This window comes from Anomaloglossus baeobatrachus, chromosome 4 (assembly GCF_048569485.1).
Source record: "Anomaloglossus baeobatrachus isolate aAnoBae1 chromosome 4, aAnoBae1.hap1, whole genome shotgun sequence".
In the NCBI taxonomy this organism is placed as follows: Eukaryota; Metazoa; Chordata; class Amphibia; order Anura; family Aromobatidae; genus Anomaloglossus; species Anomaloglossus baeobatrachus.
This window is the reverse complement of record NC_134356.1, coordinates 607,930,502-607,948,942: the sequence shown is the minus strand read 5'-3', so window position 1 is coordinate 607,948,942 and position 18,441 is coordinate 607,930,502. Positions and strand designations below refer to the sequence as shown.

The 18,441-nt window shown below is 45.4% G+C and overlaps 1 protein-coding gene across 4 annotated transcripts in view; it reads right to left on the bottom strand.

The window, feature by feature from the left end:
- KCNIP3 (potassium voltage-gated channel interacting protein 3) overlaps positions 1-18,441 on the bottom strand; it is a 248,401-nt gene that overhangs the window by 86,534 nt on the left and 143,426 nt on the right. The gene's annotated exons all lie outside the window — the stretch shown is intronic.

Genomic DNA, 18,441 nt, shown 5'->3' with positions numbered 1-18,441 from the left:
TATATTGTTAGTCGTTGCGTGTAACAATCATATTTAAACTCATGTTACATAGTAGTCAGTACACTGCTGACATCTTTTACAGTGATTCTCATAATCCATAGTCAAGTCCATATAAAACTTAGTTTATATCGTAGGAATTTCCTGACATTTTCTTGGTTGCATTTTAGAGCAAATGCTATGGTACAAAAACAGCTTTCAACACAGCAAAGGGATCTTATTGCTAAAACTTATCAGTCAGAAGAAGGGTACAGAAACTTTCCAAGGCAATATATATACCATGAAACACTCTGAGGGCGGTCATCAAGAAGTGGGTTTAATTTGGTAGAAAATTGCCACTACCTACAACTAGACATCCCTCGAAATTAATGAAAATAAGAAAATTGGTTCAAAAGGCTGCCAAGAAGCCTACAGTAACACTAAAGAAGCTTTATGAATTTATGGCAAGTACTGGTTGTGGATTGCATGTGACAACAATCTCCCATATTCTTCAATTTTCTGTCCTGAGGGGTGGATTGGCAACAGGAAATTTTTTTCTTAAAAAGCAAACATCCAAGCCAAAACCTAGACCAAGTCTGCCAAAATCATTTGGAAAAACCAGTTATGGGCTGATGAGACCAAGAACTTTTTGTCCATGGTTCTAAAAGGTATGTTTGGCACAAAGCCAACAATGCACATCAACAAAAGAGCACCATACCCTCAGTGTAGCATGGTGCAGCCTGTTTTTCAGCAGCTGGCACTGGGGCTTTAATCATGCTGGAGATCATTATGAACAGTTCCAAATATCAGTGAATTTTGCATCAACACTTTCAAATATCTGTTATTAAGCGGATGACAAATTTCACCTTTCAGGCCGGGGCCACACAGGGATCTACTACGATCTTTGCATAATACTCGGCTCACGCTGGCAGCACAGCAGGAGCCGAGTGTCATGCGAGTGTCACTGCAACTGAGGTTCGATCATGCGATCGGACCTCAGCTGCGGGGGGGCGGGCCGACTCTGAGGAGGGGTGGGCCGGCTCTGCGGAGGGGCGGGCCAGTGCTGCGGAGGGGAGGGAGGGATTTATCTCCCTCTATCCTCCGTTGCCGGCTATTGCCATTCTCGCCCTGCACTCGTGGTACACCGGTGTACCGCGAGTGCAGTGCGATTTGTCTCTTGCCCCATAGACTTGAATGGGTGCGAGAGAAACAAGATTAGCATTACAGTTGCAGCATGCTGCGATTGTTTTCTCTGTCCGATTAGGGCTGAGAAAATAATCGCTCATGGGTGTTGACACATAGGCTAATATTGGTCCGAGTGGAATACGCACTGAACATGATCTGGATTCCCCGGGTCTTCCAATCGTGCGCACTAAACTGATGCTAGGTGTAAGCTTCCCGGCTTCAGTGAGCTATAGTGTGCATGACTGGAAGTCCAGGGGACTCCAGATCATGCGCAGTGCGCATCCATCCTCTGCCGGCTGGCATCAAGAATGAGGTATGTGCAGCGAAGCTGCGCATTCATTAGTACGTTAGTACGTCCACAGGGGTGTGCTAACATGCTATGTGGGTAGGCTAGCCAAGGGAACTCACGCCCTTGTGACTAGTCTCTGGCCTCATTAACATATAAGAAACGATCTTTAGAAATACCTTTTATAAAGATCTGTTTATTTATGTTGGTGTATACAGGGACTGCAAGGCAGGCATTACTAATATGCACCCAGACCTGCTCGTGGTCCTGTGTGCATATTGCACTTGACAGGTTCTCTTTAAAGATGTGATTATTCTTGTGGAATATTTATTATGTTGAAGATAATTTCCCCATAAAATAATGAGACCATGACCATGTAAATTTAATCATGGCTATGGGCATACAAAACAACTGAGATTGTCTCTTGTGGTGGTATCTAGCACTACTACACCCTAACCACTTGTGTGATTGCTCCAAGTCCCAGCCAATGGGGCACTATTCCTGGTGGAGACAGCATTATGCTTTGGGGCTGTTTATTGGCAGCTAGAACTAGGGCTTTAGTCAAAGAAGAAGTAATTATGCTCTTTCAAATATCAGTTAATTTTACAACAAAACCATCAACAAATGTATCACCAATCTCTAGGATAGGTGTTGTGGTAATCAATGTGTGTCCCAGCAGTTGGTGTCACACACGGAGTAGCATAAGTCCGTGTACACAGTGTGACAGTGCCCTCAGACCTATGATTGTTTGGCGCACTACAAAAACACCACAAACAAAAGGGGGAACACTAGGGATACTATAACAATGGTGGGCCCTGGCGCTAAGGAGGCAGAAGATGGGACACCTCCTGCACTCACCTGCAGCTGTACCCTGCACTCCTAAAGAGCTCTATATAGGGTTCCGCATCTGTCACCGAGCAGGATACCTGAAACCCTAGGAAAACCCTGCAGTATCCCTGGCTAGTGAACTGGTAGGTGAGTGTTGCTAGACCCACAACTGCACTAATACAACGCAAGGGAAAGATAGACACACAAGGGGGAAAAGATACAACAACAAACTCTGCGGCTGTGGCCAGACTCCAATGCAGCAGACGGATGGACTCAGGTCAGAACCCCAGCAGCTCCTTTCACTTAGGTGGCCAGGATAGAATGAATTCTATTAACAACAATGGGTGCTGGATAAAGCCACTACTTAAAGGTGAGGGGCATGGTAAATAAGCAGTTGCACCTGACATGGACTGCTGGGAAGCTGCTGGCAACAAAAACTGACAGAAAAAAGAAATTCAGCTCACCGTGTTCAATCAATCACAAAGGCTCTCTGGAGCATCAGACAAGGTGCTGCCATGCCTAAAGCAATTCCATGAATGAAGAAAAGTCCAGCTTCCACAGAGAGTTCCTTATTTTTTGATCGTGATCATCATGATTAAGAGTGCTGCGTCACTCGAAACGCGTCGCTGACGTCAGTCATGACTCTGTCCTGACCGTTATATGCCTATTTATTTGTGCCAAAGAAAAATAAAAAATAGCAAAAAATAAGGAACTCTCTGTGGAAGCTGGACATTTTTGCCATTCCTGAACAAAAACTGACATTAACCCTTTCAGCTCCAAAAGTAACACATTTAATATGAAGAGACTCCCAACAGAATAAGATTCAGGCCGTGGATCTGTCACAGGTCTCTATATGCGAAGAGACCACCGTGACAGCTGGATCCTGAATAATCCTGTTATTAACTGAAAGTAGGTACTTAATAAGAAAAACACTTTAAATATAGCTCCTGACGATGACTATAAAGTAATTGTGGTTTACAAAAATACATAGAAAGCGGCACTACACTGCACTGCCTGAGCATGTACCGTCCTCAGGTGAATTTAAGCCATTTAACATAAATAATGAATGACAAAGGAATTCAGCTCACCCACTCCAAGTCTCCAGGCCCTCTATGGGCAGCACGGACAATCGGCCGGGCAGCTGCAAGCATGTGAGATGAAATCCAGCGCAGGAAAGAAGGCACTCTTCAATATAAATTTCCATATGGTTTATTCCATGTGCACACGTATGAAGGTAGGTACAGACAGCCCCTGAGCAGGGGAAAAATGACTAGCAACGCGTTTCGACCATATTACAAGGTCTTAGTCATGACCGTGTAATACGGTCGAAACGCGTCGCTAGTCATTTTTCCCCTGCTCAGGGGCTGTCTGTACCTACCTTCATACGTGTGCACATGGAATAAACCATATGGAAATTTATATTGAAGAGTGCCTTCTTTCCTGCGCTGGATTTCATCTCACATTTAACATAAATGGCCCCATATAATACTTCAGTTTCCTTGCAGTAGGCATTGCGGATAAAATGTATTGCCATTCCGATAGCAATATCAGTTGCTTGCCATGGGAGAGGGATGGCAGACCTACTTTTAGCAGCTTTAAGTTGAGTCTGTCAGCACAAGATGACTGTCCAAACCAAGCACAGGCTCAATGTGCACCCTGTGCGTGGCTGAGCTGTTCAGTGCACCTTTTCCTGTACTTGTTTAGTAACTCCCCCTTCCCCCCTTATTTATTGACTGAGGACTGTGGCTTTTCAAAACCGGTATAGAGTAGAAACTGGTGGAAACAATAGCAAATAGGTGGAAAGAAGCTGTTTGGCCACGCCAAGAGCACATTGAGCTTGGTTTGAATAGTCATTTTGAGTTGATATACTCCATTTCATCTAAAAAACGGGTTGCCTCCATGAAGATGTTCATGGCTAGGTGGTAATTTTGTCATCGATGTATTGGGTACTAAAACACTTGTTCTCAGATGTTGTGGAGTCTCCATTGACGTGTCTTTTAGAACAAAGTATTTACCGACAGCACAAAATCACGATAAAGACCAGTATATGTTAATTTGAGGTCAGATGCTTCATGTGTCGTATGACCATTTAAGGTGGTAGTTGTATTATGGTGTCTTTGTCTTGTAGGGTCATCCCTCGTCAGTAGATAATGTCTGACGAACAGTGCAGCATGTAATAGATTCTTATATTTATCCCTTAACTTAGATCTTACTTTAGAAATTTGTGAAATCCCCGCACTCTTACTCTAAGATGAACATTTTTACGCATCAGTTATCCCCAACCAACAGAGGAGAACATTTCCGTCAAGTATTGGGATAGCCTGTGAAATAAATAACAATCTGACAGGCATAACGTGACTGCAGTGTCATCTTTCAATGCTCTGTCCTTCTGAAATCTCTTCCATCTACCCCCCCTCCTAAATATAGACCCAGCTGCAGACAGGGAATTGAAATATGCAGCACACGTGAACCATGGATAGAGTTTCCTGAGTGGAATGACGCATTGTTAGGGGAGGTGTTTATGAAGAGGGATACCCTATAGAGATTAACTGCATCCTTGCCGTATGGTTCATCACTTTTTCTGGTGGCTTACTAGGTAACTTAGTGAGAATATGGCCCTGTCTATGGTGGTCCCAGGAGAAAACAGAATGGCAGCACAGAGGGTCATGGTGACATCTAAAAAGACCACTTGTTCTTCTTTGCCATGATCTTTCTTTTATGGTTTTCTCTACGGTCAAAGTGTAGAAGGAAACACAACGGCAAAATTTCACCTTTAACGCAGAGGTGTCAAGGACACTAAAGATGTAAGAAAGTGGATAATCCTTCATAACCTGGAAGACGTACATAATTGGTCATGATGAGATAATATTTTGTACAGGACAACTTCCCCACCTTGGTTAAAGGTGTTTTATTTAGCGGATTTGTATTGATGCCGAGAATGCTTTTTTGCGTAGCCCCCGTTGAATGGAGTTGGAGCCAAGCATGTGCACCACCAGTCCATTCATTGCTTTCAGGACTATTGGAGTAGAGCAGTTGGCTATCTCCCGCATATCCATAGACAGTTAGGCAGTAGCGCACATACTTTGACTGCAGCCTATTTTAGATGGGGCTGTACAAAGCCATATTCTTGGGATCGGTGTTGTTCCAGCAGTCAGACACCCAGTGAATATATGGTAACTTGGTATTTTGGTACAACACTTAAAAGGGTTGTCCACTACAAGGACAACCACTTCTGATTCCACATTTTTCCAAGGTAAATTAATAAAGCCTATACTCACATCCTGTACCTGGTTGTTCCAGCAGTGCTGTGACTTGCGGTGCCGGGGCTCACGTACGGTTGTGACATCACATGAGCCCCATGTCCAATTAGAGCCAGCTTCTGTCTCCCCGCCTTCGGACCAAACAAAGAATGAATAGGAAGCGAATTTCACTTCTTGTTGATGAACTCATTTGGTCCGAAGGCGGGGAGACAGAAGCTGGCTCTAATTGGACATGGTGCACGCGTGGCGCCCCTGAGGGGTATAAAAGGGGTTTCCAACAGTGTGTGGCATTTACAGGATGCCATCACAACAGGGGCCCCAGTCCACTAGCTTAGGACCTGGGCAGGGGGAGGAGCAGCCACCAGGGGGAGTTAGGAATCACACACACAGTTTACAGAAAACTAGAGAGTTCTCCAGCAGGAGTGACAGTGAGCAGACGTCTTTCTTGGTAGCTCCTATGTGACATAGGAGTTTAACGGTCACTGAGGAGGATACCGTGTCAGTTCCCCCGGGACCAGCACTGTTCAGGGTGCAGCACCCTAGGGTGGTGTAATTTCACGTTGCATCACCAGATTCTGCCAGACGGAGAAGATCCATGCTTCTTCAACCACCCAATTTTCCAGAATCAAGTGGCATATAGGACTCCCGGGCCTCGATCACGGTCAGACTCAAGGGATCCCTGCTACTGACATACGGAACAGTACTCTACCTAGTACGGAAGGGACTCTAAGTGCTTCAAGCCACAGGGACCGGCACTATAATGCGCAATGAGGAAGGGCCCACAGACTACTGTACCGGTTCTAACCTTTTGCGGATCCGGGATCGACCTGAGTCCATCACGGCAGTGACCAGTGTGACCGGCCTGCAGCTAAAGTTGTGAGTAAACTAAATCCTGAACCTGCAGAGACTGTGTTGGCTCGTCCTTACCGGCGCCGCCGCCCAGCGCTTAGGCACCAATGGCCATTATAACCCTAATCATCCACCCGGAGCCCGCTCCTCCTCTGGAGAGCGACACCATCCCGGCTGCCATAATACCTGCCCCGGCGAGGAACTCCCTGGCCGCATACCACAGGTGGCGTCACAACAAACTTTTCCCAATACCCCGCTTCCCCCACCATTTACTGTATGCCTCGGGGCAACGGAACCAGGCAAGGGCACCCGTGACATCGCCTGACCCGACCCGAAACACACCGGCAATGAGTAGGTTAACTACCTGCCCTGTGGGGCGCTACACTTGCGTAACATCAAAATCCCACATGAGTCCTGTCACCGTAATCTGAAACGGCGCAGGTACAGGAGGCGATTACAGTCTTTACTATTTTACCTGGGGCAAACCGGCAATCAGAAGGGGTTGTCCTTGTAGAGGAAAATGCCTTTAAATACACTGTCCTCTGGAATTCAGACTTGCACATTTTACCTACACTGATATAAGAAAGAAAATTATTGGACTGATGGGCACAAAATTTGTTGGTCTTTAAGATGAAATTCCAAGGACCTTCATATCTGTTGCTGCATCCTCCCCCCCCCCGGGTAATTAGTATTTCATTAACATGCAAATAAGGAATAAAGTGCTCTGGGTGTGACAGAGCACTTAGTAAGCCACTGGCTTCAAGCATGTTTCCCTGCTCAGCATCAGAGTATTTAAGCTTGATTGAAAGCTCACTGTCAGTGTGACCTCAGGTCCCGGGAAAGGAAATCAGATAGCGAGCTATCCATTAAGCTAAAGAGTCTAGTGCAGGACAACCTGAGGAGGCAGTGGCTCTTTAAGTGCTCTGTCACTCCCAGAACACTTAATGTTTAATTTGAATATGATTGAAAATGCTAATTGCTCGGAAATGCAGCAACAGATAGAAGATTTAAAGGTCTCAGTGTATTTATGTTTCAAAGACCTAGATGTCTATATACACTGTCTTTAGAATTATGAGGCAAATTAATATTTTGACCATATCATTTTTATGTATATTTTAACTTAAAAGCTTTTTTCGTTGAAGCATATCAGGTGATGTGAATTTGTGTAATGATGGAGGCTGTGGTTCATGCTGCCCAAAAAGTTGATTGCCAACACATTATGAAACTGATAGACTACATGGATAGAAGACGTATAGCTTTTATTGAAAAGAAGGGCATCTATATTGGTCAATTATTTTAATTTGAAATGTCAGAAATGCATTTTTGGACATTTTGAGGGGTTATTTTTATTAATATTCTGATTTTAGCAGATGAAAATAAACAATTTAGATGGGAAAATGTACATTGTTTTCATTTAGTTGCCTAATAATTATGCACACCAATTGCTGTCCATTAATTATGCACACATACTGTACATATTGTCCCTTTTATTTATTTATTTCACTTTTTTTATATAGCACCATCATATCCCACAGATATCATCATCACTGTCCCCTTTGGTGCTTACAATCTACCTACCCTATCCTTATGCCGGCGTCACACGGTACGATATATCGTGCGATATGTCTGCGGGGTCACGGAATTCATGACACACATCCGGCATCGTTAGAGATGTCGTAGCGTGTGACACCTCCGAACGACTGTGAATGAGCAAAAATACTCACCTTATCATTGCTCGTTGACACGTCGTTCATTTTCAAAATGTTGGTCCTCCTTCTGTGCTCTGGTTGTTCATCGTTCCAGAGGCAGCACACATCGCTCCGTGTGACACCCTGGGAATGACGAACACAGCTTACCTGCGTCCCGCCGGCAATGCGGAAGGAAGGAGGTGGGCGGGATGTTACGTCCCGCTCATCTCCGCCCCTCCGCTTCTATTGGCCGGCGGCTGTGTGACATCGCTGTGACGCCGAACGTCCCTCCCCCTTCAGGAAGTGGATGTTCGTCGCCCACAGCGACGTCGTCCGGGAGGTAAGTGCGTGTGACGGGGGTTAACGACTTTGTGAGCCACGGGCAATAAATTGCCTGTGACGCACAAACGACGGGGGCTGGTGCAATCGCTCATGCGATCGCACGATATAACGTCCCGTGTGACGCCGGCATAAGGATAGGTCAACAATACCAGATCAATGGGGGTGGTACACCATACATCCCCGATAATAAGTTGTTTGTGGCCCTGGCTGGGCATGATCAGTTGCAGAGCTGCATAGTACAGATCATCAGCTACATAGTGGCAGCCGCCAGATACTGCACATCTGCCATTATTTAAAGGGAACCTGTCACCAGTTTTTCAAGCTATAACCTGTGGCCACCACCATTGGGCTTTCATATACAGCATTCCAGAATACTGTATATAAGAGCCCAGGGCACTGTGTAGAATGTAAAAAACACTTTATAATACTCACCTAATGGTCGCGCTGCAGTGGATTTTAGTCAGATGGGTGTCTCCGCTGTCAAGTGCCGGTGACTCCTCTTTTGGCCATCTTCATCCTCCTTCTGAAGCCTGTGTGCATGACGCCGATCCCGCGCAGGCGCACTACAATACTTTAATCTGCCAAAGTGTGCCTGCGCAGAACCTCAATGCCAGTGAGTGTGGATGATGTAGGAAGCGTCATGCACCCTGGCTACACAATTAGGACAACAAAGATGGCTGAAAGAGGCGGCACCGGCACCGGACAATGGAGACGCCCATCTGACTCAAATCCACAGCAGCGCGATCGTTAGGTAAGTATTATAAAGTGTTTTTTATGTTCTACACAGCGGCCTGGGCTCTTATATACAGAATGTTAGAATGCTGTATATAAGAGCCCGGTGGTGGTGGCCGCAGCTTATAGGCCGAAAAACTGGTGACAGGTTCCCTTTCAATAAAAAGGGGTGAATCCGCTGTATCCGCTGCAGCTACCATGCAGTTTACAGAACCGTGCTTCTCCGCTCCACAACCAAGCACATCGGGCTGCCACTGAGAAGGAGTGGAGGGGGGGGGGAGTTGCTGTATGTTTGATCTGGTATTGATTAAGTATCCTAAAGATGGGCCATTAAAGTAGTGGACAACCCTTTTATATTTTAGAAGGCTTCCTTGCGTATGTGCACACGTCATCTTTAAGCCGTTCTCTATTTCAACAGCAAAAATCCCAGACTGACTCTCAGATTTCTGCTTTGGGTTTGCTGCTGTATGTATTTGGGTTACAGTAGATCCGCATAACTTTTTTCCATGGCAGAGTAAAAAAATACCCTTGGATATTTTCTGCTGCATTGCAGATGCCGCCTTAACATCTGTGCCAAATATGACAAGTGTGAACAGGGCCCTAGACTTGTCAATTGTAAACCATAGGTCAGTATGGGTTCTCAGAGCATGCTCTTATTTAGTAATGGTAAAGAATTAAAATGTAAAGTATATTGTATATCATAGAAATTTGAATCATACAACAATTATTAAACAATTATACAAAAAAAAGCCTGTTTAACATTAGCAGTTGAAAATTAGTCACTTTTCTTGATATCTTCCTACGAATGCAGAATGACTTCAAAGTGGAGGGGAAGGAGGGGTTAAACCCGCGCAATCTGTCAAAGAATGCAGAAGAGATGTTGATAAGTTAATCAATCTTTTATTCCATCGGTCTATGCGTTTCAAGGTATAGAACCTCTTCTTCAGGATTGAAGATATTCTGGTCCTGAAGAAGAGGTTCTATACCTTGAAACGCGTAGACCGATGGAATAAAAGATTGATTAACTTATCAACATCTCTTCTGCATTCTTTGACGGATTGCGCGGGTTTAACCCCTCCTTCCCCTCCACTTTGAAGTCTGAACCACGTGGGGCCGCGGCAGCCGCCATTATCTCATGCTATCTGTGGTGGTTGTGACCTCTCACAACCACAACTGGTGAGTGTATTCTACTACATATTAACCGTATGCTTATCTGGTAAAACCCTATTAGCGCTTCTTTTTTCTAGCTTTATATAAGAATGCAGAATACAATACCAAGACTTTTCATACAGCCAAGTACAGTGGAACCAATGATCGGAACCATACATGACCGATATATGATGTTGGGCATATACATAATGTTAAAACGTAAAGGGCCTGAATCTCCCGCCCCCAGTAACTGGAGCGCCAGAGTCATGGCAGGGAAGTCTGGATCTATGTGGGTAACAGAAGTCAACACACAGGTCATGATTGAGTGTAATATGTAAAAATTGTTGGTTAAAATGTATTGTGGAGCGTGTTTATAATGGATTTATTCTAGACATTATATTATAGATTATATTAGATTTATATAGAGCATGTCTAATAGACTTATTGCCGTATGTCTTGAGCATTAGGGTTTAATAACTCTCTCAGTTTATAATGACCCAGGGTCTTAGTAATACTAGTACGGTATTATACTGCTGACTATCATGACGTAATTCTCTGGTGGATCATGCTGGCGGAGAATCAGCGGCTGCCCGGCTCTGCACAGTTCTAGGCTTCTAAGTGTTGTGGCTTCACATTCTCTCGTAGGTGGTGCTGAACATCTCAGATACAGTAACAAACAATTACATGACTCGGCATCCCATTCACTAGGCCAGTAATGTGTACTTGAAGTCTTATGAATGGATTGTATATGGTTCTGCTCACATCTGCATTGTGGCTTCTGTTGGTAATGGAAGCCACAACGTTTTACAGGATCCAGCACATGATGTGCATGAGTAATGTCCAATGGACCCCTCTGATTTAATATGGATGATACAAATAGCACTTCATGCAGAACTACTTCTACATAAGGGGAATCTGCAATGGAGACCTCTGATGCAGATAGTATCATAGTATTATTCATAATCTAACTTGTAGTGGACTCATGTTAATCAGGGGCGTAGCTATTACACTATACAGTTAAGTTCTGGTACCAGAGAAGGCCCAAAAGCCACATATAAGAACACCAATATTATATATGTGCCGCCCCTGCAGCAGTCGAACTGCTCAGATCCGGGGTTGCTGTGGCTCGAGGGTCTCCAGACCCAGGAACTTGCGGCCACTCAAATGTAAAGGGAGTATTTACAGGGGATGAATGTTCGTGACGCCACCTGCGGGTTGCGGTAAACGGGAGTACCGCCACTGCCGAAGGGAGTACCGGGGCAGATGGTATGGGGGCAGCCAGGTGTCAGTCCTTCCGCAGGTAGGGAAGGCCCCGGACAGTGGGGATTTGGTGAACGGGTGGCTTGGCTTAGAAAAGCAGGGTGCAGGGATCAGATTACTCACTGCGGTAGTCGTGGCGCTGGATTAGATGGAATAAGCAGACACTCACACAGATGGTAAACCAAAGTCTCTAGGCACCGCAGTCTCTATGGGTGGGGGGGGGAGGCTCGTCCAGATCCCGCTCCCACCGGTGTCACTTGGTAACTCCGAAGCCCTGCCTCCATGCACAAATTGATTGACTGTTGTGGCCCCTCGGCTTGAAGCTTTCGGAGCCCAGCTACCTGTGTGCATGGTAGTGGTTCTCTTGATGGCTGGCACTTGGGATTTTAGTGGGTTGTGTAGTTTGGGGAACCCTATCCCCCGCGTTGTGCTGATGCCTTCAGTCTCTGAGCTCTTGGGGAAAGTTCATAAAGAGACTATCCTCCCCAGGTTAATTATCAAGGTGCTTGAAGCTCTTCCCTGATCTAGGGTCCTGTACCCCGCCGTGCTCGGTATTGGTAAGTTCTTTTGGGCTTGCTGATGTCGACGTCCTACACGACAACGTCCGTTGCACCCCTCTCAAGCGTCACTACTACCAGTCCCTGACTTCTGTGGTCCCGGACCACCGTCTGCGACCCAACCTGTCGCCTCTCTGGGAGCTCAAACACCCTAGCTCCTCACTCTTTGAGGGCTAACTGTTAACAACCCTGTCTCCCGTCCCACCAGTCTGTCTGACCCCTAGGTGGGCGGCCCTGCTCCAACCTGACCAAGCCACTGGTGTGTCTGTACAGGTCTGGTGGGAGGTGTGGTTGGGATTTGAAAGCGGGTGTTAGAGACACTGTTGATGGGAACCTGGAACCATGGGGGGTAGGCCCTGCACCCTGGGGGACAGGATGCAGTTCCCTGTAGCACCCTGATGTACACTACATATACACTACTCACAAAAAATTAGGGATATTTGTCTTATACTTGAAATTTCAGGATGATCCTAAAATGCCCTCTAACCTTTTCAGGTGAACTAATGTGACCTTCTCTAAACTATTCAATGCACATGTCCAACTATTCAATGTTTCAGTAATTTTTGCACAACTTGCTGTTCTCTAACAAGGAGCTTAATGGCAAATTCACAACAGGTGTTTGATCCATGAATCGACCACTAAATTTCGGGGTTCAATTAGAATTGCATATAAACAGTCCTCCTCATCATGCTGTTCACATTTTGTTATCATGAGACCAAGATGACACCTAATAATTCATCAGCAGTACCTTGCCATTGCGAAGCTTTAAGCAGGATGTGTCCACTGAGTTTAGAATGTCAGAGAGTGTCATCAGCAGGTTGCGACAGAGAGACAGAGAGACTGAAGAGTCACAGAAAGGCAGAGAAGTGGACATCTTTTGGACACATCCTACACTGCTGACAGCTTCATTGTGAATAATAGCCTTTGGAACCAGATGATAAATGGCACACAATTCCAGGCACATTTAAGGGAGGTGAGAAATACCCAAGTGTTTTGTGAGATAATTTGAAACTATTTAGATCAGCGTGGTATGCGTGCTATGCTACCTGCAAGGGGATCTAACCACGCCGTCAGGCACAGACAATATCTATACTGGATGAGGGATGAACTGATGATAGTCGATCCACGGTGAGAAGAAATAATGGCTGCCAAGAATGTTGGAAACATCAAGGAGAGCGCTATGCATCATCCACTGTTGTCACCAGACGAGCCTTTGGTGGTGGTGTTACAGTGGGGGTAGGTGTGTCTAGTCAATACAGAACTGCCCTACACTTTGTGAATGGTCCAGTGACAAGCTCCTACTACTGGAATAACATTATTAATTCAGTCATCGTGTGTCTGCATGAACAACACAGGCTTAATTTTACCTTCATGGCTGACAATGCCCAAGTTCATCGAGGTTGCACCATTAGGGAATGGCTGCTGGAGTCTGGAGTACCTCATATGGAGCGGTCTGCACTATCTCCAAACCTGAATCCCATAGAAAACCCATGGGATCAGCAGAGTCGCCATGTAGAGGCTTGAAGCTCTGTACCCCAGAACCTCAATGACCTGAGGACCGCCCTTCAAGAAGAGTAGGATGCCATGCCTCAGCAGACAATAACTCCACTTGTGACATGCAGGAGGCGTTGTTGTCAGCTGTAATTGATACTCAAGGCCAAATAACAAGTTATTGAGACATTGACATTTTGGGGTATACCCACCACTGGTGTTGGCTTGTGTTTCAATAAATTGTTAGGGATGAGGAAATCACCATTGCTGCTTCTACATAAATGTCCTACTCTCATGAAAAAATATCACTGTAGAGTGAACTTTTTACGTTTTCCATAGGTTTCACCAGAAAGCCAGATATCTGTAACTTTTTGTGAGTAGTGGATAACACATGGTATTTAGGCTCTAATGCCAACTGTGCTTTGGTGCCCAGGATCTTAAAGTCACACTTCTGACGTTAGTCCTGTGACCACAAAGACCTGGCCATACAGCGATGTAAATAATTTGTGCTACCCTGCGTCAGTGTAACCTAAGATTAATGGAAGACTGCTGTCTCTGCATCTGACCACAGTATCTCAGCCCACCTATCTCTGCTAGTAGACTTTTAGCAGCAGCATTGCGTGAAATGTTAAGGAGAGCAATGGTATAATGGAATATAATAAAGGAATAACCAGGCCTCATTTATTTATTTATTTATTTTATATAGAAAAGGCCTTGTTGCTCATAGCAACCAATCACAGTGCAACTTTCATTTTTGTAAAGCAGTGTAAGGCATGAAAGCTGGGCTCTGATTGGTTGCTATGGGCAATGGTGACAGTAATTTTGTTAACACCGGGACAAATTTTTTAAATCTAGCGTGTCACTTTATGTGCCAATAACTCTGCAATATTTCAACATATCCCAGTTCAGAGCGGTGACTGAACCCGCGACTGAAACCAGAAGGCTGCTGGGAGGAATAAAGTTAATTTCTTTCTGGCAGCAGGGTTCAATATGCAGGTGTCGGGCAGGTTTCAAACGCTATTAACTTGCAGATTAAGGCAATATCTGCAGGCTAATAGCTTTCAACGCAAGTGTAAAATGTGGCTTTGAAATTCATATAAGGCCAGAGTCACACTTGCTAGTGCCTCGCGTGTAACTCGCACGAGTCTCTCATTGAATCACCCGGCATGGCCGCACACTATGCATACAGGAGCGTCTGAGCTGCATAGAGATAAATGCAACCGACCCGCTCCTGTTAGGGGAGTGTGCGGCCATGCCGGGTTCTACCATGAGAGACTCGCGCGAGTTACACGCGAGGCACTAGCAAGTGTGATTCTGGCCTAATAAGTTTAGCTGGGTGGAGTGAAAATAACTAATACCACACATACCAGAAACACGTACCCATTATGACCGATAGGGCGGCTCACATGTCCATGTTTTTACACAGGGTGTGTATATGTGTGAGGCCTGATTAGATCTGCTTTAAATTTGGGCCTAAATCCTTCAATTTGAAGCACATATTATAACGCTGCCTAAGGCCCCCTTCACACGCACGTGTCTCCGGTACGTGTTAGGTCCGTTCCTGCACGTACCGGAGACATGGGCACACGTAGACCCATTAAAATCAATGGGTCTGCGCACACTTGCGTGTTTTGCCATGGAACGTGTGTACGTGTGGAGCATACGTGTGTCCGTGTGCGCTACACGTAGACATGTCCACGTTTTCTCCGGCAGCACGGGTGTCACACGGCCCACATACGGACCACACGGATGTAGTGTGGATGCGGTCCCGTGTGACAAGCACCGGAGAAAACTCACGTGTCAGAGAAAAAAAACAACAAACCTTTACTCAACTTCTCCAGTCCTCTTGTCTCTGCCGCTGCTGTCACTTGCTGCCGACCAACGCTCATTATGCTCATTTAATATTCACTTCACTGCGGCCAGAAGCAGCAGCAGCGGGGAGACGGCAGGACCGGAGAACGAAGATCAGCACCACGGACAGCGAAGCCAGGGACAGGTGAGTAGAAAGTTCCTGTTCTCCGTGTGTTATCACGGATAACAAAGGGAGAACACACGTGTGCCATAAACACGGCTCACGAAGGGGAAACCGCACCTTTGACACGTCTGTCAAACACGTGCGTGATTTTCACGGGCGTGTGAAGGAGCCCAAAGTGGCAGCTAGTAAAGCCTGCATGCCTATAGAGTTTTCTTTGGCTTTTAAAGTTCAAGCTGACCCATGGCATAACAACTGGTTAATATACAATTATTAGTAACATTTTTCAGACCCCCATTCTGCATCCATATCATGCCTGTGTAAACCCCTCTAAGTCGTTGCTCACGTTAGCGTGTAAAGCGAACAAGTGCAATGTGAGAAAATCTCACATTGCACCCGGACCAATGTTAGTCCATGATGCAGAGTAGAGCTGAGGGTTGTTTCTCCTGCCGATTAGGCATGAGCAAAAAATTCACAGCATGCTGTAAAGTGCCTCCGTAAATCAGGTCACAAGCTCCCATACAAGTCTATGGGAGCGTGGGAAACATCAGAATGCACTCAGATGACAGGCAATGGAAAAGATGGAAAGATTAATCTCTCCATCTTCTCCTCACATCTTCTCCTCTCCTCGGATCACAGTGAATGACGCTTGGATCATGCTCGCAGCAGAGTTTGAGCCGAGTGTCAGCTAATCGCACCCGATTCTCTATGCTCGTATGTCCCCGGCCTAATACAAGCATAGGTATATGGGGAAAACCTTTTTCCAAAAGTTTTCACTTTACGATTCTCTTTTTTTTTTCTTCCAAAAACTGATATTTATGTAAAGTTGTTTTTTTTTGTTTTGTTTTTTTAAACTTTTCTTTTTGTGTTTTTCATTTCATATGGATAATACTGACAACTTAAGGCTGCTTTACATGGTACGACCGATTGTGCGATTTGACAATCGATCGTACCCACCCCCGTCCTTTTTGCATCACGGGCAAATCGCTGCCCGTGTCGCACAAAGTCAGTAACCCCCGTCACACATACTTACCTCTCGTGCGACCACACTATGGGCGGCGAACGTCCACTTCCTGGAGTGGGAGGGACGTTCGGCGTCACAGCGACGTCACACGGCCGCCGGCCAATAGAAGCGGAGGGGCGGAGATTAGCAGGATGTAAACATCCCGCCCACCTCCTTCCTTCCACATAGAGCCGGCGGCGGCCGCGGGAGACAGGTGAGCTGCTCATCGTTCCCGTGGTGTCACACGGAGCGGCGTGTGCTACCACGGAAACGATGATCAACTAAATTAAACGATATTATGGAACCTAGCGAGCAGTACCCGACTCACGATTTGTGAGCGATACTGCGTCGCTAGGAGGTGTCACACAGGCCGGCATCGCCAGCGATGCCGGATGTGCGTCACAAAAACCGTGACCCCGACGATCTATCGCACGATAGATTGTCTGGTGTAAAGCAGCCTTTAGTTTAAAGGTCCAGTGTCTGTGGGAAATGTAAATCACCCCACAGTGGCTATGCCCAAATATTTTACCTTTTCTTCCTGGAATTGGTTTTTTGAAAGGGAATCTGTCACCAGGTTTTTGCTCCCCCATCTGAGAGCAGCATAAAGTAAACATAGAGATCCTGATTCCAGCGATGTGTCACTTACTGAGCTGTTTGCTGTCATTTTGATCAAATCAATGTTTTCTCTGCTGCAGATCTAGCAGTTATACAGAGATCATGAATATGCTGGACTACCTGCAGCACGGCAGGTAGTTCTGTAATGATAATCTACTGCTGATTAAACAGTGATCTTATCACAACTACACTAAGCGGCTCAGTAAGTGACACATCGCTGGAATCAGGATCTCTGCCCCTACGTTATGCTGCTCTCAGATTGAGTGGTAAAAACCTGGTGACAGACTCCCTTTAAAAGGAAACTTGTTTCAAGATGATATTTATTCTAATTTAACTAGTCATTGATTAGCCTACTTTGATTAATCATTAATTGACGCCTCCTAAAGGGTGTTCACCTGGGCTCCCAAGTCTACCGAGAAACTCAGTCCTACATTCTCCACAACCATATTGCTGCGTAACCAAGATTTACCATTGAGGATTCTAGAAAAGCTGGATGACTACACTTGTGGTATCTATAATAGAGGCCATTGTGGTTATTATCCAGTTTCCTAATGTTAGATAAACCCCGAAGCACCAGATTATCATTTTTAGTGAAGGTATTTTGTGATTTTAGGTGGACATGGTCAGTTTAGTTTTTCTAAAGAACATATAGTAAGGGGTGCCTTGTTGTTTAGGGTTCTCTAATAGCGTATCACGTGCCACTTTGGAGCAGACCTTCTGGCAGTAGAAGATCCATTTGCTGGTGTACCACACTCTCAGTAGAGGATTGCAGCCTTGTAACCTTTCTCTCCATCAGCTGCTGATTCACATCGCTCATCTCTACAGATTGATTTCCATAAATCTGTATCGCAGATGCCAGTTCTCAGTGTTTCCTGCCTTTGCCACACAGGATTTGTTATTATTATCTAAGTGCATTGGAGAATCTGAGTTCACGTCCTAGTCTTCCTCTTGTAACCGGCAAGACCCTACAAATCTTTACCCCTACAACCTACCCCTGTGCCGAAAACTTCTTGAATCCATCTTGCCTTGTTTGCACTTACATTAATTATTTTGGAGCTTAGTAATACAAATGTTGCAGAGCTGAATTTTGCATATAATCTTTGTTTTTACATAGGACTGCATGTATATATTCTATATTACCTTAAAGGATATATAGTTGAGCCTATGGAGTTAAACAACAAATGCAGCTCTGCTATACCCATTAAATGGACTACAACTCATCTGCAATGACCCAACGTATTTATACAA